The sequence below is a fragment of the Lissotriton vulgaris genome, chromosome 10, assembly GCF_964263255.1.
Source record: "Lissotriton vulgaris chromosome 10, aLisVul1.2, whole genome shotgun sequence".
In the NCBI taxonomy this organism is placed as follows: Eukaryota; Metazoa; Chordata; class Amphibia; order Caudata; family Salamandridae; genus Lissotriton; species Lissotriton vulgaris.
In genome coordinates this window covers 122,816,431-122,842,365 of record NC_141698.1, presented here as the reverse complement: position 1 = coordinate 122,842,365, position 25,935 = coordinate 122,816,431, and positions in this window count along the sequence as shown.

Here is a 25,935-nt window from a genome sequence, read left to right as displayed (position 1 = left end):
TGTGTAATAGTTCTCTTTATTACTCAGAAGTAAAAATATTGGACCACTGTCCGGCTAGACAAGTCCACAATTCAAAATAGTTACGACTGTGTCTATATTTATTCTTCATGTATTTCTTTGAGATGGGACCACTGTTGTCTGAATAACGTTAACCCAAAGGTCCCCTCTGATCTAATTGGGCCCCTTGTTGTCTCTAAATATATGTCGATGTAGATGGTGCATGGACTGTGGCCACCGAGAAAACAGTGGACAGTGGACTACGTCGACAGGGCAATCACCGTCGACGATGCTTTCAACGACGAGGCAATCTTCGTCGACGATGTCTTCGACGACGATGCGGCCGTCGACGACGATGGAAATCTCGTCGACGGTGGGGTCGTCGACAGCGAGGTGGTCTTCGTCGACGAGGAATCCGTTAACGGGGTGACTTTCGTCGACGGGCTAGGCGAGGTGCTCTTCGTCGACGATGCGCTCGTCGGCGGGACCTTTTACTCTTCGACGATGAAGGCGCGTCGACGATTGAAGGCATTATCTTCGTCGACGAGATGGGTCGAATTGAAACTGAGACCAGCGCCGACGGGGAAGAAGCCGAAGACATTATCATTTTAGGTCTCGGTGAAGAAAAGGTGACCGTCGAAGTTGAGGAAACGTCAGAGATGGTGATCGTTGACAGAGGAGGTCATTTTCTGAGTTAAAGCTTTCTGTGACAGTCTTTTTGATGGCAAAGACTTTCCAGACTTTCTCTGGGGCGTACTAAGTTCAGATCTTGAAGGTGGAGAAGCCTTTTTTGCAGTAGAGGAGGAATGCAAGCTAGAATCCTTGGTGGGTTGAGCTTTTCTCAACACCTTAGCCCCAGGAGAAGATACCTCTTCCTCAATCTTCCTCTTTCTAGAGGACATAATTGACCCCGAAGCCACACTTTCTACCTCAGATAGAGGGCTGTCCTGATCCTTGATCTTCTGCAGCCACAGGAGAAGACGACCTTCCCTGTCTCTGAGGGTCTTCTGAGGAAAGGTTCTGCAGATCTTACAATCCTTTACCTCATGGTCTGGATACAGACAATAAATACATTTCTTGTGGGGATCTTCTTTAAAAAGCCTAAGCTTCCCACAAGATTCACAAGGCCTGAAGAGAGATTTAGAAGATGACACCTTTAAAGTAGGTAAACACCAACCAAGTTGAGAAGTACTGAGCAGAGCTCAGGGAGACTCCCTTCACACGACCTGCGGTAGAAAATCTGAGAGCCTGAGCCTCTGGGGAGAACATTCTGGTGGGTGCTGTCGCCTGATTGGCTGCAGTTTGGTCTATACAAAATGACTAGGATAGTCATGATAGTGGGAGCTTTTGCTCCAGTAGCTTAGGCTACTTTACTTCCTGGTTGGTTATTACCAAGGTTTTTTGGTTACTATAGGCATATTATTGCTTGTTTATGTACCGTGGGACTCCCACTCCGACGACGGGGAAAGATTCAGGCATGTAAATCTATGAAAGACATCCCAATATTGGAGAAACATCATTTATTAAAATGTTTTGATGCTTGCTAGTATTTGCAAAAAATACTCATAATGGAAAATCAGCGTAACCAGTTTCAACAAAATAATAGGAAAGATGAAAACAAGCCTTGGCAAAGCCAATAGGTATGACATTGGAGAGCAACCTTTTGATTTGGTCAATGTGAGGCTTGTTTTGACATGTTTTTTGTAAAACGTTATTCTTGTGGGAGTTGCTGGGCATTCATCATTATAACAAACATAGGCAAAAGCAAAAACATATTTGGCCTCAAGAACCACACATTGCAACAGTAGTTCATGGCACTAAACAAAACTACTTTGAGTGCTGAGAAGCTCCTTGTGAAAGAGCAGAATACTGTCACTCACAGTGAAGCCAGTGGGTAGAGAGAGAGAGAGAGAGGAGAGAGAGAGAGAGAGAGAGAGAGAGAGAGAGAGAGAGAGAGAGAGAGAGAGAGAGAGAGAGAGAGAGAGAGAGAGAGAGAGAGAGAGAGAGAGAGAGAGAGAGAGAGAGAGAGAGAGCATTTTAATAAAACCAAAAAGCCTTGGTTAACATCAGACCTCAAGAGGGGCCTAACTCTTAAATAAAGTCACAAGAGCGCACCCATGGTATATATCCTTGCATTAGTGCAGATTTATGTCTATCATGAATTCACAAGAATTTATAGAACTAGGTCAGGAAATGTTATGTTATGTTAACTTATTTGTAAAGCGCATGGCTGCCCCAGCAATGGGACGTCCAGCGCTAGTTCCAGAGACAGATTGCGGAGGAGAAGAGGGAAAGGGGATTAGGCCAGAAAGAGCCAGGTCTTCACAGCCTTTCTAAAGCCCCTGTGATTCTGAATGTTCCTGATGGTCATCGGGAGAGTGTTCCAAACGGCCGACGCCATCGCACGGAACAAGCGCCCTCCAGCTCTTGCTCTTCTGGCTCGAGAAACGCACACCAGGTGAAGGTCCGCCGAGCGCAAATTACGGCGTGCAACATATGGAGAGAGTAAGTTGGACAAAATTGGGGGCGCTTGGAAGTTGAGGATTTTGTGAGAAATACACAAAGTCTTGAAGTGGATTCTCTGTCCACATGGAGCCGGTGTAATTTGAAAATTAATCTAGACACTGAACAGAATTTAAGGAGTGCAAAGAAAGTTCGTGCTGCAGCGTTTTGTACCCTCTGTAACGTTAGATTCCAAATTTATTAGTGCCCTTCATTAGTGTAAATTATTAGCATTCTTTGGAAATATTTGTGAACTGTATTTTAGCACGGGGAAATATGCATGTGTAGCTTTGTTGATGCGAAAATCTGTTGAGTGGCAACAAGATCATTTTCCCACCAACCACTTTTTCCCCCAACTCTGGAATTAGTTTTACCTCTGCCCTTGTCAGGAGTACATTTCCAACCTTTCTCTATATGGGAAAATATTAGAGACGAGTTGATTAAAACCCATAAAACATGCAAGTTAGTAGGTTTGCACAGACTCAAAAGGCCATTCCAACCACGGGGAACGATTGCTTACCGCTAGCTCCAGCCCAGTATGTAGATCTGCAGAAAGGTGGCAAAATAAGGGACTTGCTAGTATTCAAACCCTACTATAGTATGAGCTCTGGCATAATCAGAGAGGCTATTATCAAAACTCTTATATAATGAGATTGCTGCCAGCACTACACGGCACCAAAGGGGAAAGTGGATGTTGTTACAGGCCAAGCAGATTTATGAAAAAACCTGTCTCATGGACAAGTAGATCTTTTATAAGTTTGACACTCAGGGAGGAAGATAGGAAGTGAACCCTCCTTTCTTCCTCCTAAAAGAACAGAAAGAATGTTTGTTGTCCGTCTCTGGGGGCTGCAATACAGTCGCAGATTGGCTGCCCCACACCCCATTCATTTTCTATTTTTCTTCCCTGGTAGTAAGGTGGGGTCCCTGAACAACCCAGATAGGTATATAGGGAGAAACACCCCAATCTGCACATTCAAAAGGGGTCAAAGCCCATCAGACTCAAAAGTGAGAAAAAAAATGGGGCGAGGCGCTACACCATTGTGGTATTGGGCCCCACCCCTGATACCGCACAGTATTTCTGCCTCCAGTGTGATGCAGAATAGGGGGTTTATCCCCTCTCTACCAGCCCATATTTCAGACCTACACCCAAAAAAATCCCAATTTCCTCTCACATGAATTTGGGACAACCTCCAATATTCGGGCTCTTGGTCACCTGGCAACCAGGTAACCCTGCCAAACCTGGGAATTTCTGAAACCAAGAAATGCAGAGGAATAAAGGGTGGTGTGGCATGTGAGTGTATGCGTATCAGCACATGTTCTTACCCAGAATGCCCTGTCAAAGTATGACTCAAAAATGCTATTGTTCACATATGTATCTAACAGAAAACGAGAACACTTTCAATCAATGGCCAAAGTCTTACCACACTTTCCCCAAATGAAACACTGTCTCCAATCTGTGTGTGGACCTAACACACGTCGTCATAGGAACAGATCACATCTATAACAATTTGAAGACCTTTTTGACACACATTGACTTCACATGTTTCAAGTTTTAACGGTAGGTAAAGGTAGGTAGGGAGGACGGTGGCAGAGTCTCCCCGACCCGCTTTGACGCCAGCAAGCTACCTCAAGCCCAGTTACAATTGGACTAAGCATTTTGGTGCCTGAAATCCTTTGAGGTTTTTAAAACTGCACAACTTGATTTAATTTTAATACATACATTTGTTCGCCGTTTTTTAAAATTCCTCACGCTGCTTTGGTGCCACAGGGGGTGACAGAGACCCACTCGCGCACAGGGAAGTCTGTGCTCGATAGTACAGCCTGCCTGCCCCGGTCCAACTCGGCAATTAGCGCCGTAGAGCGGAGGTCGGACAGGTAAGAGCCAGACACACACACTCCACTTCCGCTTGCACAAAGCGGGTAGCGGTCTAGTTTTCCCCAAGGAAGGGCTACTTAGGCAGCGAGGAGCTGCCGGCTGACCGCGGTAGGGAGGACGATGGCAGAGTCTCCCCGACCCGCTTTGACGCCAGCAAGCTACCTCAAGCCCAGTTACAATTGGACTAAGCATTTTGGTGCCTGAAATCCTTTGATGTTTTTAAAACTGCACAACTTGATTTAATTTTAATACATACATTTGTTCGCCGATTTTTAAAATTCCTCACGCTGCTTTGTTGCCACAGGGGGTGACAGAGACCCACTCGCGCACAGGGAAGTCTGTGCTCGATAGTACAGCCTGCCCGCCCCGGTCCGAATCGGCAATTAGCGCCGTAGAGCGGAGGGCGGACAGATAAGAGCCAGACACACACACTCCACTTCCGCTTGCACGAAGAGGGTAGCGGTCTAGTTTTCCCCAAGGAAGGGCTACTTAGGCATCGAGGAACTGCCGGCTGACCGCGGTAGGGAGGACGGTGGCAGAGTCTCCCCGACCCGCTTTGACGACAGCAAGCTACCTCAAGCCCAGTTACAATTGGACTAAGCATTTTGGTGCCCGCAAATAAAAAAATAAATAAAAATAACAGGTTTGTGTGCCCACCCATACAGCTGGGGAACCGTTTTTTCAGAAGTGTTAAAATGCTGGGTGGTAAGCCTTTTGTCTGCTTTTCCTTTCCTTGCTGATTTGAGGCGGAGACCCGGGAACACACTTGCGTCTGGTTGCAGAATTAGCAGCACGCCGCCAGCGGAATCACCTGTACCCCGCATGGCCGAGAGCTGTATTAGTGCTCCACATTGGTACTGACCATTCACTGCTTTACACAACTATTTATTCGGATACGTCTGACGTTACAGCCGGGACGGAAGTAGAACCGGCAGAGAGGTATCTTGACATTATAGCCATCTTTCCAATAGCCCTGAAGAAGTCTTGGGTTACACCCTGACGAAACACGTGTTGGCTGGGCACCTGGTAAATTAATAAACCTGACAAAGAAGAAAAACGTCATCTGGATCATATATTTTGTGATCGTGTTATTGTTGAAATATTCTCCGTATTAATACTGTAAATTCAAAATTACGTTTGCAAAGGTCTTCTGTATTTATGTTTTGTGGACTGTGGTCCGATTTGGAGGTTGTGGGTTATCCTCTCACCTGTAGCACCTTTGAAAACTTGTGTTGGACTATATTAACGTTGGAATCAGAGGCGCCATTACTTGCCACATCACTATCAACCCAGTTATTAGTATTAGCCTTTTGTTTATCCTGACAGATTCTGGAACTTTCCCATGTAGAAAAGTGAGGAAAATCTGTGATTTCAGCCAAAGCCTGACATTTCCAAAGGTTTTTAGGTAAAACAAAAAAGTGAAATCCACATATGTCACATGACCCTGGACTCCACTCGGAATGTAGTTTTCAGAAATGTTGGGGGGTCACTAAATTTCTCTGGGTGTCGGCTGTACAAAGACCCATTTAATGCAGCAACCCACATTCCCAAAATAAGTGAATTTCAAAAGGAAAAATCTTCATGTTTCCATGCTGCAACTTTGGGCTTTTCCAATTGCAGGCAATAGGCCAACCCATATGAATAGGGTACTGTTTTTTTTTGGCAGAATAATGAAAACGCTAGATGGTAGGATTTTTGTTGAACCCCACAAAGTCTGGAATTTTTACTCACAGAAATGCGAGTAAAATATTTGATTTTTGCAAGGTTTGATGTTTTACAGGTCATGCTTGGTAAGAAAACATATTGGGATCCATGCAAAGCACTCAACTCTGAACTAACCTGGGTGTCATTTTTCAGACATTTCTGGGGTTTGTAACCTATAGGTTTGTAACCTAGTTCAAAATACCATTGCTACCCACATCACCAGAACAAGTAAAAAAATCTTGATGTTTCCTGAAGTATGTGAACACCAGGTGACAGAAATCCTTCTCTCAATCTTTTCCCTCTCTGGTCTCTTGTTCTCTCCCTCCTCTCTCCCTTTCACTCTCTAAAAGCTCCCTCCACCCAAGCCTGCATCAGTTAACCACAAGGAGCAGGAGAAAGTGACTGATGCATAAGAAGTTGCACTGGGCTTTTAAAACCGGTCTCCAAAGGCTCTGGCCCCCTGGGAAATGCCCAATGGAATAAAAGGCCAGTCCAGGCGTGCTCTGGGTATTGTGTGTTTTTTGACAACCAAGAAACATTATATATCTCTGCAGCCAGCAGAGCAGGGGCGGCCTTAGGCATGTGCAAGCTGTGCACCTGCACAGGGCCACCAAACCCCAGGGGCCACCATGCCAATATATATCCTTAATATAATAATCCTCTGAGGATGGATACATATTTGCGTGGCGGCCCCTGGCAGGGATTTGGTGGCCTGCGGCTCTGTTCCACTTCCAAACACCCTGACCCCCCCTCTTCACTGGCCTCCGCGCTCCGCCCCGCCCGGACCCCCTCTTCCGGGGCCCCCAACCTACGCCCCCTGCCCAGAGCCACCATGAGCCTAGAGCCGCCCCTGAGCAGAGTCTGGAAGACGTAATGGTATATTTTGTAGATCGGCCACAGCGGTGACGGCACCAAACTCACCCTGGTGTGGCACCTCTCTCCCCATATTGGTGGCCTCAAACAGGAAAAGGAAGGACTTCTTTCCTGCTCAGGGGAACACCAACAACCAATCCTGGAGCAGCTCTCGACATGAGAGCAGCTCCCGAGGGAGCAGGCTAACCCAGCACTCATTTTGAGGCTGGGGGCCTGTGCCGGCAATCCCCCGCCTGTTTCACAGCCATGGGATTGCTGGGTGCACACTGCACATGTCGATCTGGCCGTAGCAAACCAGCAAGCAAGCCTGATATGCACACTGCAGGGGCAGCTGTAATCCTGCAAGCGCAGGATTCAGTCCCACTCCATGCACTCACATTGCGCTTGTAAGTAAAATGGTATTGACATGCCATTTTACTTAGTTGTGTGTGCCTGCTGTGCTCGCAGTAGGCGGGGCGACGCTTCTCCACTCTTGATGAGGAGCCACCCCTGCTAGGCCATCAGGGAAAACATTACAGATGAAGAACATTGACACCTAGTTCTGTTTTTCCTATTTACCTACACGAGTTTTTGATTTCCACAATTTGTTTGTGGAAAAAAGACATGAATGTTTAAGTGCCAACTACCCCTAGCTAACAAAAAAGTATCTCAGCCAGACATTGAGATAGTGTAAGGCTGGGGGGAATGTCCCCATACCGCTTATGGTGTTAAAGCCAGATCTATTGGATTTGACTGCATTTTTTTTGCCCCCAAGCACTGTGATCCCTCCTTCTGTCAACAGTACCAGACTTTCTTCAGTGCTAAAGAGAAGGCTGTTCTAACAATACCTTTCGATATTCTAGTCTTCTCTCCGCTGTTACTGTGGAAAATAAAGGCTCTAGCGCCAAGAAACCCTGTGGGGGTCTACGTGTGCAAAATCAATGTCAGAATCGATAATAGTGCACCAGAGCTATTAGGAAGAAAGGGAATACAGAGTTTCTAAAATTAGAACTTGGCAATTAAAACTGCATTTGTTGGGTATTAGGAACTTCCAAGAACACTTAAGACTGGATCTTATGTCAGTAACGTTCCCTCAGATTCTTGACACAACACCAATCCCTGTACCAGGAAGAGCAATTCCTCCTGTCTGGTGAGAAGTGTTACACATATCAATCTCCTTATTAAATGTTCGTCTGGGAAACACTATCCCCGAGGTTTGAGTTTCCAGGGCAAAAGCCGAGAGTGAAATGTCCTAAATAATGGATTGCCCATTAAAGAGATGTCGGTGTGGAAATGTCCACAAGAAAAGGGGATGGAGGTGAAAGGAGATGGAAATACGACCAAATGATGTCTAAAATATAGTCAGAGACCCATAATCCATGCATAGTGTGTTTATCTGCAAATATGCAAATATTTATTTTATGAATGGTCACCTTTATTTTTTTCTCCCTCATGATCTTGCCAGCAGGTCTTTTTCCCTCCAATGGGCAGGAGGCAGCTGGAGCAGTTGGACGCACTAAACGTTCTTTTACGTCACAGGCGCGTGGAACAGAACTCCTGAAAGATTTTGCAGGAACGAAAATAACTTCCGTTTCTTTTTGAAAACTAGTCAAGAGAGTAGAAATGCTATCTGGATGATACCCTGCTCTTGATAAGAAGGCAACCGCTGGGTTATAGCTTTTATTGTGCTCGCGCCACGGAGCATTAATAATAATTTAATATACTGTCAACGTCACCTTTAATTAGGAAATCGTTTTCGTTATCAGGCCAGATTAAAAATGGCGGCTCTTAATGCTTGTTTATTTAGTAGCACAGGCCGGCCTTATTGGCTGAGAGACAGAAATGTGGCAACTGGCAGATGAGCTAACTCGGCATTGCCCTCGAAAATCAAACACACGAAAATAAAGTATCATATTTTGTTGGATGGCCTTCCTGCAAACAAGAGCGAGCATTCTTCCCACTCAGTGTATCTAAGAGAGTCTCTGTGAAGGCCGAAATGCGTCACAAGGCAAACAGAAGCCATGCACACACTGTTAAAAGGATCACTTGGTCCCAGAACGCACTGAAACTTTAATGCACGCAGGAAAATGTGAGAATATTTTCGACACACATATGGGTAGAATTGTGATGATGTTGTGCTTAATTTGTGCTGGTGAGTGCAGATGTTGAACATTGGCACATTTTTGGGGCCTGGGAGTTATTTTTCCTATTAGACATTCACCCAGAACAAAACAGAGAAAGGCAGAAAACAAAGTAAGAAGGGAATCAGAGAAAGATATATAAAAACTGTGGTAAAGGGAGAAAGGAGGGTTAAAAATAATCTGTAAAACTGAGAAAGAGAGATGAAGTGTGGAAAGTGGAATAAAAAGAGGCCTGTGATGGAATCGATAATAAGTATTCTAGGCATTCGACAATCTTGGCATTCACCAACAGGCTCCTGAGAATAATGTGGGACCCATGAAGTTTTTTCACATAACTCTTACCCCTCAAAAAAGCACATAGTGGTCAACACTTGGACATTGTTGATAAAGAAATATTGTGTTTTGAATTGCAAACTTTATGTACCACTTACTGCCTCTAAGCGGGGTGCAGAAGTGCTTGCCTATATGGGCAACATGCTACACTTTGTAGAATGTGTGCTGTCTTTGTTGTCATCTTATGTGGGAAGTGTTTCAATCTTGTGCGTGATGGCCACAGAGATGCACTAATGGCGTTATGGATGCAATGCTTAGTGATGTGATAAACGAAGAAGCACGAGAGAGAGGCAAGCTATTAGAGCTGACTAGCTTGCACTACTTGGCTACGCTAGAATACAGCATACTTGAGCTATCTCCTGTTCCCTAAACTGCTAAGGTGTTGCCGTGCTTTACCGGCCTCTCTGCTATTATCCAGGAGAGTGACCCAAATGCCTTCAAGGGGTATGCTTTCTTCCCTTACCTTAGTACACCCCCATATACCTGTCCACGGGGTGAAGGGGCACACCTAATCACATACCTGTGAGGGCACACCAGACTCCACATACACCCTACCGGTTGTAATTCTACTTATGACATGACCACCCAATGCTCTTGGGGGTTAGGATAGGGAGTTCGGGGCTTGTTGCTCCCTTTATTTTGCTGCTACCCTCATTGGGTTTGTGATCCATGATGTTGGAACACACATAGGGGCTTATTCCGATGTCGGACGGACCTGAGTCCGTCCGACATAGGTCCGGAGCAGTAACCCACTGACCTGCTGTCGTGGGTTACTGCCCTGGGGCATTCGTTTACCTGACAATGCAAGCATGCTTTCCGGTCGAAAAGCATGCTTGCATTGCTGAAAGCAGGGGTGCAGTTCATACCTGCACCCTGTGGCCGGCACCCCAAGGTGCCTGCCACCGGGTGTGGGGATCAACGGAGGGGCACCATAGGTGCCACCCAGGCCGCCATCCGGCGGCCTCACACCCATAGGGGCCCCGCTGGGGGCCCCCAGAGACAGCTTCCGACTGCCTTTTCGTGCCGGACAGACCAACACGAAAAGGCAGTGAAAAGCTGCATCGTACTCCCTCGGTCGGAAAGAGGCGACCGGGGGAGTACTGGAGGATTTCCGGACTGCGGACAGGTTCTCCGAGCCTGTCGTCCCAAATCTGGAAATCCGAGTCGGATTCCTTCTTGGCCGAGCCCATCGGAATGGCTCGGTCGGGAACGAATCCGCCGGCAATGACCGATTCGGTCGGAAGGGCTCCGAACATGGTTCGGAGCCCTTCCGGCCGAAATCGGAATCGGCCCCATAGTGTGCAACTTATACAATGATGTGGGTGCAAATGAACCACTTAATTATGCAATGCGGCTCTGTTGTGTATCTGTAGTATCTTCTGTCAACTGAAATGCAATAAAATATGTTTTTTTAACCCCTTGCATGCTGGTGACGGCTCCCGTCCGTCATGGCACACAGTGCTCGTGTGCTGATGACGGCCGGGAGCCGCCACGACCACGCCCGCGATCGGAATGTGCCGCGCATGAGCGGAATTCCGACCGCAGGCAAGGGGTTAACAAGCATTTACAATGCAATGGTCTCGGCATTATTAAAGGTAGAGCTATTGGCATTGCTCATGACATTTTTTTTCTTTTTTTTTTTAAACATAAATAAATGGTATTGTCTTTTACAATGGCAATAGGGGAGCATTAGAGAGTAGTAGAGAGTATTCACAGAGCCACCCACACTCACAGAGCTACACACACACACACACACACAGAGCCACCCACCCACACCCAGAGAGCCACCCACACACACAGAGCCACCCACACACACGCAGCCACCCACACACACACAACCACCCACACAGAGAGCCACCCACACACATAGAGCCACCCACACAGAGAGCCGCCCAGACACAGCCACCCACACACAGCCACACACACACCCACCCACCCACACACACAGCCACCCACACACACATCCACCCACACAGAGCCACCCACCCACACACAGAGCCACCCACCCACACACAGAGCCACCCACCCACAAACAGATCCATCCACCCACACACAGATCCACCCACCCACACACAGAGCCACCCACCCACACACAGAGCCACCCACCCACACACAGAGCCACCCACCCAAAAACAGAGCCACCCACACACACACAGCCACCCACACACACACACAGCCACCCACACACACACACACAGCCACCCACACATACACAGAGCCACACACACACACTTAAACACCTCTAGCTAACACAAAGCCTTTCCACTTAGCATACATTTGCACGGACAGTGCACAGCCACAAACTGTCTCATCCTGCAGTAGATCAATGATACATGCCGCATCTGGAGCACCTTTCCATTCAACATGCAGGCACGCAGAATGCAACTGGGGAATTTCAAGTGCAGCAAAGCATTGTACTGTACAGTACTAACGCATCGTCCATGTTGAGTACTAAAACATACACATTCCAGCCATCATCTGGCTACTGTATGCTCCACCAGTGCCCCCTGCTGTAGAATTCAGAACACTGTCCCCAATGAATAGCGTGCACTGCACTAGAGACGAACCCATAGTCACAAGTGTTCACTATTCCGCACAAGCTTTCTTCTGTCAGGTGAGCCCTGACCCCTCCCCCCCCCCCCCCCACCATACACACATACCCGTCGTGCAGGCACCAACAACAGCATGTCAGTGATGTGCGTGCAGAGCGTCAGAAGCAGTAAGAAAACCCTAGTGACAGGAGTGCACTGCATAAGCAGGGCTCGACAAATCTAAAAAATCTTACTTGACCTGCAGGTCGAGTGAGTAGACTTTTCTACTCGACCTAACAGCAATGCACTCGACCCACAAATTGATCACATAATGGACTTTTTTCAAAACATTTGCAGCACCAACAACCCAGGAAAACGTTGGCCAAGCAAATTAACTGCAAATTTTATTAAGTTATCACCCATTTACCTCCCTGTGTATCAAAGTGCTGTGGTGAACGTTTCTGCGAACATACATGGCAAAAAAATACCTTATAAATTTCCTTTGTACCTTCAGATAATAACTGACTAAGTTCGGACGTTTATAAAAGTGCAAGTATAGAAACCCTACGGTGCAACACAGCCAAATCAAACTCTCCACATGCGCTTCATCCGGGAAAAGGCAAGCAAACCTTTTTTTAAACAGTGAGTTTATATGGGCACAGCACGGACAGTCCTGTAAACAAATTGCACATGGTCTGGCTTGACAACGTAGCTGTGACCAGGCAATTAGAGTGAGCATTACTAGAGAGGGACTTTGGCTCTGCCCAAATGTTAAGAGCCAATTGTCTGAGTACATGTTTTCAGAACATGTGCATCCAAAAAAAAGTTATTTTGCTTTACAGTGATCATTTTTGTTTTCTTATGCAGCAGCCTGAGTTTGCATTTTCAAGGGCACAATTTAGAACTTGCTTGACAGTGCAACTGTCATTTCTTACTACACCAATGTCATTCTAATTCGTTGCTTCCACAATATTACATATCATTCCCATGCTAATTTACACGTAACGCTTTTCATTTTCAACTGTAACATGCACAATATCGAATCTTATTAAGACCAAAGGGGATAAAAATTCAGTTGCAGTGTACTAAGCTAATTACACAGATCAAATGAAATGTGGACGAGGCATTGCATCACCCAAAACCAGAGAGGTTGGTACATAACATCTGATAATTAAGACAATGAAACGAACCAAGGAAAACCCGCGAAATAAAGTAAGTTGCTACGCATTCAGTTCAGAAAGTGGCAACACGTTTGAAAGAGTAGTTTACCTCGTGTAAATGTCAACGTTTTAAATTTCACTCGTTTCACTGCTATCGAGTGGCCCTGTCTTTCCACAACGACCGTGCTGGCATCTAGTGGAAATTGCACCAAAAGCTCCTTTATGTCTGAAGCTATCTGCATTGCAGCCTAAATACTTTTACAAAAGTGAAACATTTTCCAATCGACCTCACAAATAGGGCTGCAACATGTCACACCGAAGAACAAAAAAAAGTTTGATAAACATATCACACGACAGCCCGCTCCTTGTGAACAAGGGAGGTATCTGGAACTGCAGCAGTTGCAAGTGAGGCTGGAGACAAATACATATGTTTTCCACACGAACATTGCTTTCTCGAATTTTCACATTAATAATTTCAAGAATGTCGAATCCATACTAGTCTACGTAGAAAAAACATGCCCTGCAGTCTTTATAATTCTCTCAAGGATCACAAAAATGCTCGTTTCACATTTCGGGTGGAATTGTCCTGTCTACACCCATCCGTCTTTGTTCAGCCTCCTCTATTCCCTCTCCATTAATTGAAGCTCCTTCCTATTTTTCACTTAAGTGTCTTTACCAATTCTGCTATACAGGTTCTCGAATACTCCCCGCCCCCCCACCTCCTTTCTGACACACTTGTACCTCTTAAACTGCCAATAGAGCTTTATGGTTTACCTCTATACCGGAGTACTAAACCTCTACCCCTAAATGTATCCTCGTACATCTATCCTACCACCAGTGGCATGAGCCGTTCCTTGTAATGACGACGGCTCACACGTGTGTACATGAACATACTACCAACTTCCCGGCACGCGCACCAGTCCCTAATGCGGCGCCAAGTGCTGCCTCACTTGGCGCTAAATGAAAACCCAGAGGAAAACAGCAAACAAAGCATTTTGTAAGGGTTGCACAAACAAAATGTCAGCTTATTATTTTCTATTCACGCCGGTTCTCACTGACTCAAGCTAAGGTGTCCACGTCTTTGAAAGAGAATCTAAGAGAATCTATATAACCAAATAATGTGTACATATTCTGCCTCTTTTTTAGGTCTCGCCTGTTGTCGATGCGCATGCGCATCGAGCAAAGCGAGACTATTGCGAGTTATCCACACTTTATCTGCACTGCAAGGAATCGTGGCGATTCCTTGCAGTGCCCGTGAGTTTTAAGGTCAATGCGCATGCGCATTAAGCTTATGCGCATGCGCATTGACCTTAAAAGTCACGGGCGCGTGCACGTCCGTCTTTGTTTACCCCTCCGCCCCCTCCCGCCGTGTCGCATTTCTCCTCCCCCTCCCCTCTCTTCCTTCCGTCGTGTCGCACCTCTCCCCTCTCCGCCCCCTCCCCTGCCCGCCCCCTCCCGCCGTGTCGCATTTCTCCTCCCCCTCCCCTCTCTTCCTTCCGTCCTGCCGTGTCGCACCTCGCCTGCACGTTTTCGGCAAGGAACTTTGCCAGCGCTTGTTTCTCCGTGCAATTAATTAATGTTCTTACTTATAACTGCTGAGTTTTTCCTCTTTCACAAGAAGGCATGGCGAGCATTGTACCGAATCCCGCCCTTGGGTGAATTTAAACCCACTGTGCCAGGAATTGTCTCATAACTAAATCAACGCCCTTATTGAGATAATTAACACGGTGTGCTTGAATTTCCTTTTCAGTTTAAGCATTTGGAGCCGCTCCGTAAACACACCAGAATATTTTTTCCCATTTTATTCCTATTTACGCTACCACAGTTACCGCATTTTGCCTGTTAATGCCCTTAACAACGAGGATGTAAGAAGTAACTTGTGCAACACACAAGAATAACACAGAGGTGCCTTAGTACACTGCTCCTGCACGTTTTCGGCAAGGAACTTTGCCAGCGCTTGTTTCTCCGTGCAATTAGTTAATGTTCTTACTTATAACTGCTGAGTTTTTCCTCTTTCACAAGAAGGCATGGCGAGCATTGTACCGAATCCCGCCCTTGGGTGAATTTAAACCCACTGTGCCAGGAATTGTCTCATAACTAAATCAACGCCCTTATTGAGATAATTAACACGGTGTGCTTGAATTTCCTTTTCAGTTTAAGCATTTGGAGCCGCTCCGTAAACACACCAGAATATTTTTCCCCATTTTATTCCTATTTACGCTACCACAGTTACCGCATTTTGCCTGTTAATGCCCTTAACAACGAGGATGTAAGAAGTAACTTGTGCAACACACAAGAATAACACAGAGGTGCCTTAGTACACTGCTGAGAGAAAAAGGTGTGTGTGGCTTTTTTGTTTCCATTCAAATCATCTGTGTTGGAACTGCTTTTGCAATACAAATGAACTCCGTTTCCTGTACGGTGCCAAAACCCATAAATTTGCTGGATCATTTAGCGCTCAAGTGGGTGACAAATTATACAGATGCGCATTATATTTGCGCTGTGTGCTCAAAGTGTTATTTCACCTAAATTTAACAATCGAGGAAAAAGCAATGTTTTTACACCTTTTATTCCCTCATTACAAGGTTTGGGTCACTGTTCTCACCAGAGAGTAACCGTGGTAACAGGAGTGCCAAACACAGGTCAGCTTAATGTGCTTCCAGTCCCAAATGCACGCTGATGTAAGATAGACTGTAGAACCATTTCCACCATTTTTTTTCTACTAACGCTTATATTCAAATGCACCATTGGCTGATGTTCTCCAGGAGTTGCCACATAAGAATTATAAGAATCAGTGACCAATGAAACGTAATTTTACCCTCAACCCCTCACCCACCCTCAACCCCTCACCCACCCTCAACCCCTCACCCTCACTCACCCTCAACCCCTCACTCACCCTCAACCCCTCACTCACCCTCACTCACCCTCACTCACCCTCACTCACCCTCACTCACCCTCACTCACCCTCACTCACCCTCACCCTCAACCCCTCACTCACCCTCACTCACCCTCACCCTCACTCACCCTCAACCCCTCACCCTCACCCACCCTCAACCCCTCACCCACCCTCAACCTCACTCACCCTCAACCCCTCACTCACCCTCACTCACCCTCAACCCCTCACTCACCCTCAACCCCTCACTCACCCTCACCCTCAACCCCTCACTCACACTCACTCACACTCACTCACCCTCAACCCCTCACCCTCACCCACCCTCAACCCCTCACCCACCCTCAACCCCTCACCCTCACTCACCCTCAACCCCTCACTCACCCTCACTCACCCTCAACCCCTCACTCACCCTCACTCACCCTCAACCCCTCACTCACCCTCACTCACCCTCAACCCCTCACTCACCCTCACTCACCCTCACTCACCCTCACTCACCCTCACCCTCACCCTCAACCCCTCACTCACCCTCACTCACCCTCACTCACCCTCAACCCCTCACCCTCACCCACCCTCAACCCCTCACCCACCCTCAACCCCTCACCCTCACTCACCCTCAACCCCTCACTCACCCTCAACCCCTCACTCACCCTCACTCACCCTCAACCCCTCACTCACCCTCACTCACCCTCAACTCCTCACCCACCCTCAACCCCTCACCCTCACTCACCCTCAACCCCTCACTCACCCTCAACCCCTCACTCACCCTCAACCCCTCACTCACCCTCACTCACCCTCACCCTCAACCCCTCACTCACCCTCACCCTCACCCACCCTCAACCCCTCACCCACCCTCAACCCCTCACCCTCACTCACCCTCAACCCCTCACCCTCACTCACCCTCAACCCCTCACTCACCCTCACTCACCCCCAACCCCTCACCCACCCTCAACCCCTCACCCTCACTCACCCTCAACCCCTCACTCACCCTCACTCACCCTCAACCCCTCACTCACCCTCACTCACCCTCAACCCCTCACTCACCCTCACTCACCCTCACTCACCCTCACTCACCCTCACCCTCACCCACCCTCAACCCCTCACCCACCCTCAACCCCTCACTCACCCTCAACCCCTCACTCACCCTCAACCCCTCACTCACCCTCAACTCCTCACCCACCCTCAACCCCTCACCCTCACTCACCCTCAACCCCTCACTCACCCTCACTCACCCTCAACTCCTCACCCACCCTCAACCCCTCACCCTCACTCACCCTCAACCCCTCACTCACCCTCACTCACCCTCAACCCCTCACTCACCCTCACTCACCCTCAACCCCTCACTCACCCTCACCCTCACTCACCCTCACCCTCAACCCCTCACTCCCCCTCACTCACCCTCACCCTCACTCACCCTCAACCCCTCACCCACCCTCAACCCCTCACCCACCCTCAACCCCTCACCCTCACTCACCCTCAACCCCTCACCCTCACTCACCCTCAACCCCTCACTCACCCTCACTCACCCTCAACCCCTCACTCACCCTCAACCCCTCACTCACCCTCACTCACCCTCACCCTCAACCCCTCACTCACCCTCAACCCCTCACACTCACCCTCACTCACCCTCACCCTCACTCACCCTCACTCACCCTCACTCACCCTCACCCTCACTCACCCTCACTCACCCTCACTCACCCTCACTCACCCTCACCCTCACTCACCCTCACTCACCCTCACTCACCCTCACTCACCCTCACCCTCACTCACCCTCAACCCCTCACCCTCACTCACCCTCAACCCCTCACCCACCCTCAACCCCTCACCCTCAACCCCTCACTCACCCTCACTCACCCTCACCCTCAACACCTCGGCCTCACCCTCACTCACCCTCAACCACTCACCCTCACTCACCCTCAACCTCACTCACCCTCACCCTCACTCACCCTCACTCTCACTCATCCTCACTCACCCTCACCCACCCTCAACCCCTCACCCTCACTCACCCTCAACCCCTCACCTCACTCACCCTCAACCCCTCACCCACCCTCAACCCCTCACCCTCACTCACCCTCAACCTCATGCTAAAGATTTACAAAAAAACCCATAAACAATTCTAAAAGCACTAACTCTAATGCTGCGAGACCTATTGCATTTCTAATGCTTGTTTATTCTAAGACGTGTATATGGCACAAGGGCTGTGGCGCGCCGTTCACGTTCAGCAAAGCCCCTGTCACACCAACTGCAGCTTTCCCGCCCCCACAAGATCGCCCTTAAAGTGACCATCTTTATTACCCCGAATTACAAGTCAGTGGGAGGGGAAGTCGTGGCATTATTAATGGACAGGATGCCCATATAGCGACCAAATTATTCACAGGCAGCTTCGAGGAGCAGACCATTCTCGTAGGCCTTGGGGAGTGATAATTACAGGACTGGGAGGGAGACACATGACGGATCATTCAGCTCAGCTCAGCCTCGTTTCACGAAAATAAATTTAACCGCAAGTTGTCGAAACTGACTCACCTCTGCCAAATCGCCCTGCACTCTGTCCTGAGTCCTGACTCCACAGAGGAGAGAGCGTGGTGGCGTGCTACGTCATTGCTGCACTATAAGCAGCACAGCGCAGGGGCAGGCCAGGGCCGTCATTGGAAGCGCTTTCGCGCGCTACAAGATTGACAGCCCTGGCACCCAAACAAAAGGCAGCGCACCACAACACCACTACCACCAAGTTAGGTGGTGCGTGCATGATGCATGCTGCCCCCTAAAGCCTCTCAGAGCGCACCGCACCACCTGCACTCCTATCCTGCTGCCACCTAGAGCCTTCACATGCTACTGCACACTGCCAGATAGCACTCGCCAGGCCGGTCAAGTAGGCCTTGAAACTGACTCGACCTTCACAAAATACACTCGCATTTGCGAGCGGGCGAGTACATTTGTCGAGCCCTGATAAGAGACAACCTCCGTTACCAGTTCACAGCACCAGCACATCAGTGACAGGAGAGCACTGCAATATAAGCAGCACCCAGCTTACAGGCGTGCACGGGACACCGCACTAGAAATAATCCCCCCTCCCCCAGTGTCAGTCGTGATCTGCACCAGAGGCAAGCCTCGAGCACGGGCATGCACTGCACGATAAAAGATCATCATTGGCAGTCGAACACTATATCCGAGATAATCGACCCCGCCCCCAGTGGTTGTCCTGCACAGCACCAGAGACAGCACCTCACTGTATCACAGCCAAATCAACTCTTGCCTCAAGTGACTGAAGTGCACTGCACTATAGATACCCCCACAGTCATAGGATTGCACTCTGCCATACAAGCCTCCCCGTGTCAGGCGAGCCCTGGATCAGCGACAACAGAAGCAAAAGGGCAGTGACAGACGTTCAGAGCCCCCAGTGGTTGTCGTGCACTCACCAGACAAAGAACCTCAGTGACTGCACTGCACAGCGCCAAGAAGCCCTTAAACCGAATCACAGGCAGGGCAGCACAGAGGCACAAAAACGGAATCACGGACAGGGGAGCACAGAGGCACAAAAACCGGGATCACGGACAAGGGAGCACATAGGCAAAAAAACCGGGATCACGGACAGGGGAGCACAGAGGCACAACAACGGCATCACGGACAGGGGAGCACAGAGGCACAAAAACGGGATCACGGACAGGGGAGCACAGAGGCACAAAAACCGGGAGGATCCAGCGTCTCCGGTGCGTGCTGATGACGGAACCGGGAATCCAGCGCTAGCTGAGACAGATAGAGCGTCCTCCGCTCAAATGCTGACCGCGGTGTATGCCCTACGCTGGAGCCCCGTTTCTTATGACTTTAGAAGATAAACCAGGCAGGGAAAGAACAGAAGGAACGAGCCGTGTGCACGTGCGCACCTAGCTCAGGTTTCGTCAAAATCCTGCGACAATGCGTGCGTGGTGCAAGTGCTGTGACAGTGTTTGAATTGAAACAGTAAAGGATCGAGGTCTCGAGATGACTAGATTGTGTCGCCATGTTTGGTGAGGCAAGTGCGCATACCATTTCCAACTAAATTGGGTTTTCTGTTAAGCCGTGGCAGGGCCGTTGTCTACAATTTGAACAGGTTAAAGTTGTGCAATACCAGTGCTGGCATAGTATACTGGGCAGCAGGTAACTGTTACACCTCCGAAAGCTTTTCACAGAGGTTGACGGCTGTGCCTGGCTTTTAAGAGCCTGCTTCTCTCCGTCACATGACACTGACCAACTCGAGATGAAGCTATAACAAGCATTATCATAACTCGTACCATGATGCGGGTATCTGCTCTGAAATGCACACACGAGCGGGAGGGGGGCGGGAAACACACACACGGACAGCAAAAATACACGGAGAGCGGGAGGGGGGGCGGGAAACAAACAGGGGGCGGGAAACACACACGGACAGCGAAAATACACGGCGAGCGGGAGGGGGGCGGGGAACAGACGCTCTGAAATGCACACACGAGCGGGAGGGGGCGGGAAACACACACACGGACAGCAAAAATACACGGAGAGCGGGAGGGGGCGGGAAACAAACAGGGGGCGGGAAACACACACACGGACAGCGAAAATACACGGCGAGCGGGAGGGGGGCGGGAAACAGACAGGGGGAAGAAGGCACGGAGGGAAACAGCCACGATCTTACCTTCACTGCGAAGGATCGAAAATGGCGGACACAAGCTCCGAGATTTTTTCCGATTTGGGGGCGTGGTTTTGATGTTCTGAGTGACGGGCAACGTCACTGTCTAAAGAACATCAAAAATTACGCCCCCAAATCCGAAAAGGACGGAGCTTGTTTGGAGTGACGCATCTCTCCTCCAATGGCTGGCCTCCGTTTAGGAAGCCAGCCAATGAAGGAGAGATGGGGCACGGAGGCGGGACCTTCGCCGCTACTCAGACTCATTAAATCTCCGGCCTAAGACTGCGCAAGCGCAGCCTTTTAGGCCTTCGACCTAAAAAGGATTGGGCCTGACTGAAAAAAAATGTTTCTCTAGAGTTAAAACACTGGAACTACTTTGTGCCTGCCTAGAGAACTGTCCGAACTGTCTTGCATTGATAGCCCTGATGTACTGCTGAAGCATGCACATAAGGGACTATGGGTACAAGTATCTATTAGGGCAAGCCATCCCTTGCTGCAGAATACTATCATGCATAAACCATAGAAGTAAAATGAATTATATGCCAGAAGATCCAAATGGATTCAATTTGGATCTTCTGGCACAGAATTCATTTTACTTCTATGGTTTATGCTTGCTAGTATTTTGTGATAAAGGACCACTTGTTCCTTATAAATAGGGACAGAAATTAAACACAAGGGATAGCAACTTCTGCTTGGCGGTTGAAGGAGAAGGATTTTCTACAGTCTTGCAGCAATGCATGCATGAATATGACTAGCAGTATCAACACCACAGCACTGGGTTCTGGTGTTGGATCATAACCATAAAGCTCCTTCGAATTTTTTTGTGACGTTTTTTTCACCTCACATTATGGTGAGACGAAAATAAGTAACCATATCTTTCTTTCACAAAGTTTTTCACAATGCCCACATAACTTCACATCATTTGCTCCCAAATACCACTAGGAGAGGTATCTCCTGGGACTAGCACTTGTTGGTTTTGTGGTTTGCAAAAGAACTTCAGGTAATACAAAAAAAAAATAATGAGTACCATATACTATGGCCCAACAGCTCCATCTAGGACTCCTGGCAAACTCTGAAAACCACTAGGCCTTGTGGTGTGTTATGCCATCAGGTCCTCTCTGTGGTAATACTGGGCTGTAATAGCTTACCTAATGTGTATCCTACATACACTTTGGTTTTGAAACCAAGGCCGCTTGCCTATTGGGAGATAGAACTTGCCCCCCCCCCCAACTGTGAGCCGCCACATTTATTAAATATAACTAATTGTACAGCATTTATTTGTACATTTATTCCCTCAACTGCGGTGCTGCAATCTTCTGGTGATTACGAAGGGCAGCGCCAATCCTGTTGATTGGCAGGCTGGCTGCAGGCCTTAGATGAAATCAAGTGCAAATGTCAGGTAAGACATGTCTCTTACTGTGACCAGTGTGGCTCGAGTTGGGCCTCTTAAACCCATGCTATATTAAGGAGCAAGGGGAAACACAGCACAGCTCCCTGGCCTCCTTTGGAGCGCTGGGCTCACCTGCCAAAGCCACTCCTTGCCTTGCTCTCCTCCTGATTCCTGTTATAACCTGCATGAGAGCACCGCACAGATTGGTTCTGGTCACGGATGTGCATGCCGGCCTGTGCCCCCGGATCCACACTTACAAGGTAGCATGTGGGTGGGAGCATTACAGAACATGGCCAATCAGCGTGTGGCATATTTTGAAGCCATACCCTGACTGGTCATGTTTCTGTTCACTGCTGGTGACGCACAAGCCTTCCCTTGACGGCAGTGTGCACGAGGGGAACATAAGACAGCAGTTGCGTCTTCTTGTCTCCCAAGAGAAGAGCACGTTTCCACGCCCTGCAAACATTTCTGATGTCATTGGGCATCGGATGAAAGCTTCACCATCACCCCACAGTCTGCAGTCAATCTTCTCGGTCACAAAACTTAAGTGTACTTTCAGGACCTATTTTGCTGGCCTTTATATCTTGGTCCCACCTCGTATCAGTACCAAACCAGGTGATATGACCTGCCTTCCATACGCAGAGTTTTTCTTTAATTTCATCTTAATACAACAGATGATATCTCTGTATTGAGAATTATCTATTAAAAATTAGAGTTTTAGTAAATGACCTGAGAAACATTCCTGCCCCCGAGATGATGACACTGTTCTTACTGAGCTAAGAGGCAAGTAAGGTGTCACGTGTGCCCCATATGTGGCCTAGATTCTTATTTTAGACTAGCTTACCTGACGCGCTTGCTGCGATCTCAGAAGAAAGTAAATTTAAGGAAACTTGTTATGATAACATTCAATTTACATTGTGTCATTTTTATTGCAACGTATTCATTTTAATATGGAAAACATTTTAAAGTGTTTCTTAATTCTGTTTATTTATTCGAGTGCTTGTGGATACTTTGTATTTTTTGTTTTTCCGTCTGGTGCGTACACAAATAAATCAGAAGGTTTTCCGACGCGAGAGCTGGCCACATACAGTTGTCCATGTGAGAAGCACGGATTCTCCAAATCTAGTCCACACACTTACAGCGATTGTCCTTGTGCTTTGTTGATGGTCATTGCAAAAGCGAGTCGCACCGTAAACTGTAAACGTTTAGTATTGGAAAGATTATGAGGGCCCTGGGGGCCGATATTTGCCAGAAACCTTCGCGGGAGTGTACTCTTTAAACAAATATATATATATATATTTTTTTTTTTGCCAGAAACCTTCGCAGTAGTGTACTCAACAACTTCCCAAAGTTTCATGGTGATCGAATGAATGGTCTAGTAATACATAAAAGACAAACAGACATACTTTCGTTTTTATATAGATAGATAGATGGAGCAATATTGTAGACTACTAAATCAAGTACAAGAGCGATTTTTGTAAAGCGAAATCCTGAGCTTTCGTTTTGAAGGTGCTCTCAAATATGACCACTGTTAGAACTGGCTATTTCTGGATGGCTAAGACTGACGCCAAAGCCAGGCAGAAACCACCATTCTAGTCAGGGCAAGGAAGTCACACGCCAAGATAACCCCTGCTCACCCCCTTGGTAGCTTGGCACGAGCAGACAGCCTTATCCCGGAGGCAATGTGTAAAGCATTTGCGCACGCACACAACAGCAACAACATCCTAGGCACACCACAAAAGGAACTCAACACAAGGTTATATAAAAATAATTTTTGTATTGTAAACACACATCAGATAGTAATCACACAATATACATTGTGCCAACTGGCACGGGCAATATTCACAAGGGATTATTTACACAGGACAGGGCCACGTGGGCCACTGTCAGAATCAGCACTTAGTAGAAATAGCACTTCTAGAACATAGAATATAGGATATAAAATCACTGTAGCACAAATTAGCAAGTATAGCACACAACCAGTAACTACTGGTAACAGGTAAGTATCACCTACGCAACCCTAACCACCTTAGGAGAATGTCACGCAGGGAACCAGGACCTCACTAGGACCACCTGTACTAGAAAGAACAACCACCTAAGTATCACAATACAATTAGGGGTATAAGCAAGAACACATTACACATGATGCATCACAACATTCAGAGGTGTAGGAAAGGAAAACACATGATGCATAAAACATACATTCAGCGGTGTCAGAACAAGGCACGTGATGCATCAAAAACACATTCAGAGGTGCAGCACAGGAAAACACATGATGCTTAAAAACATTCAGAGGTGTCAAATCAAGGAAGACACATGATGCATAAAAACATTCAGAGGTGCCAGAACATAACTCAATAGCGCAAAAACACATGATGCCCAAAAACATTCAGAGGTGTAAGATCAAGGTGCGTAATCATATTAAATGCATTACATTTCCTAGCACCACATCACATTGCGCAAAACTCACATAAGCCACCACTTGTGGCAGTCCCTAGGCCAACTGGCCTTGTTGGGGCTAGGACGCCGTGTGTCCCAATAGTCAGGGTCCTAAACGGTGCAGCTGCCCACAAAGTGCTGGGCAGCTGTGTATCAGGGAGCCTCTCAGGGCTCGAGAAACAAATGCGGCACTCCAGAGCCTCTCAGGCTCGCAAAACCAAAGATGCCGCTGTGAGCCTCTCGGGCTCGTCACCAATGTGCCCCTCCAGAGCCTCTTGGGGCTCGTAATAGAAAAATGCCCCCTGAACCTCTCTCGGGCTCTTAAGCAATGCCCAGGTCGTTTCGGACCCTCAGGCTCGACAGGAAGGTCACCCAACTCCGTTGGAGTCCCACTCGGGGGACTCAAAATTATAAAATGCCCATGGAGCCTCAACAGGCTCTAAAACAGGTAAGGCCCCCACGAGCCTTTCACTAGAGGGGAGGGGCGGGCACCAGCAATGTGCCCCGACGCCCCCCTCCGCTGGAAATGGTGCTCGGAGCCCTTGTGGGCTTCAACTCTCTCCGTGTCCCTCCCGCCCCGTCACTCACCAGCTTCTCCGCTTCTGCTGACGGAGGCGGAGGGGGCGGCAGCTCCTCTCTTCGCCGGGCAACGGGCGGGACTCACAGGCAGACTGGGGCTCTCCCTCGCTCATGGGAGCCCCGGTCAGGACGTCACTACCTCGGTCCGGGTTTAGGCTGGGCACTTCCGGGTCGCGACTGTAGTCCAATTACAGCGCGGGCCGGGGACCAATACAGTGCGGCAATGCTTTCTCCGGGGCCGCCAATCGTAGCGCGGCCCTTGATAGGGAGGCGGGCGCAGCGCCTCTCCAGCTGTCTCCGGGCTGCGGCGGTGAGCACTCGTAGGTGAATTTCCAGCTGCAAACACGCGGTAGGCTCCCTCGGATTTAAAAATAACAAAGCGAGGTAGGCACTCGCTAAATAATTCAATAAACGGGGTGGCACCCGTCCACTCGGCACACAAAGGGCAGGAGCGCTTCCCACACGGAATAACCACAGCGCTCTGCCAGAAATCAGGATAAAGCGCCCACGAGTCGCTGGGGAGCCCAGAAATCACGAAAAACACCCTAGAAAGGACCCCCACAGCAAGGAGGGTCCCAGCAGCTGCAAGGCATTACAGGACAAGACTTCTAGGGCAAGTGAAGTCTCCCAGCCATCCTCAGGCCAGGCAGAAAGGGCCCCCAGGAACAAGTCCTCCAGCAGTCCATCAAGTATCCAGGGGCTGGGCAGGGCCCAAGGAGGCAAGCCTTCCCCTGAGCCCAAGCAGCAGCACGCCCCTGGCAGGATTCAAGTCAGAAACAAGAACATTTTAGAAGGGGACACAGCCCCTTTTTATACAGAGAAATCCTTTGTCTAGCAGGGTTCAGGCAGTGTGAGAACCAGCTAGAACTGGTTATAGGGAATTCCTTTCACTGGCCAGGCTA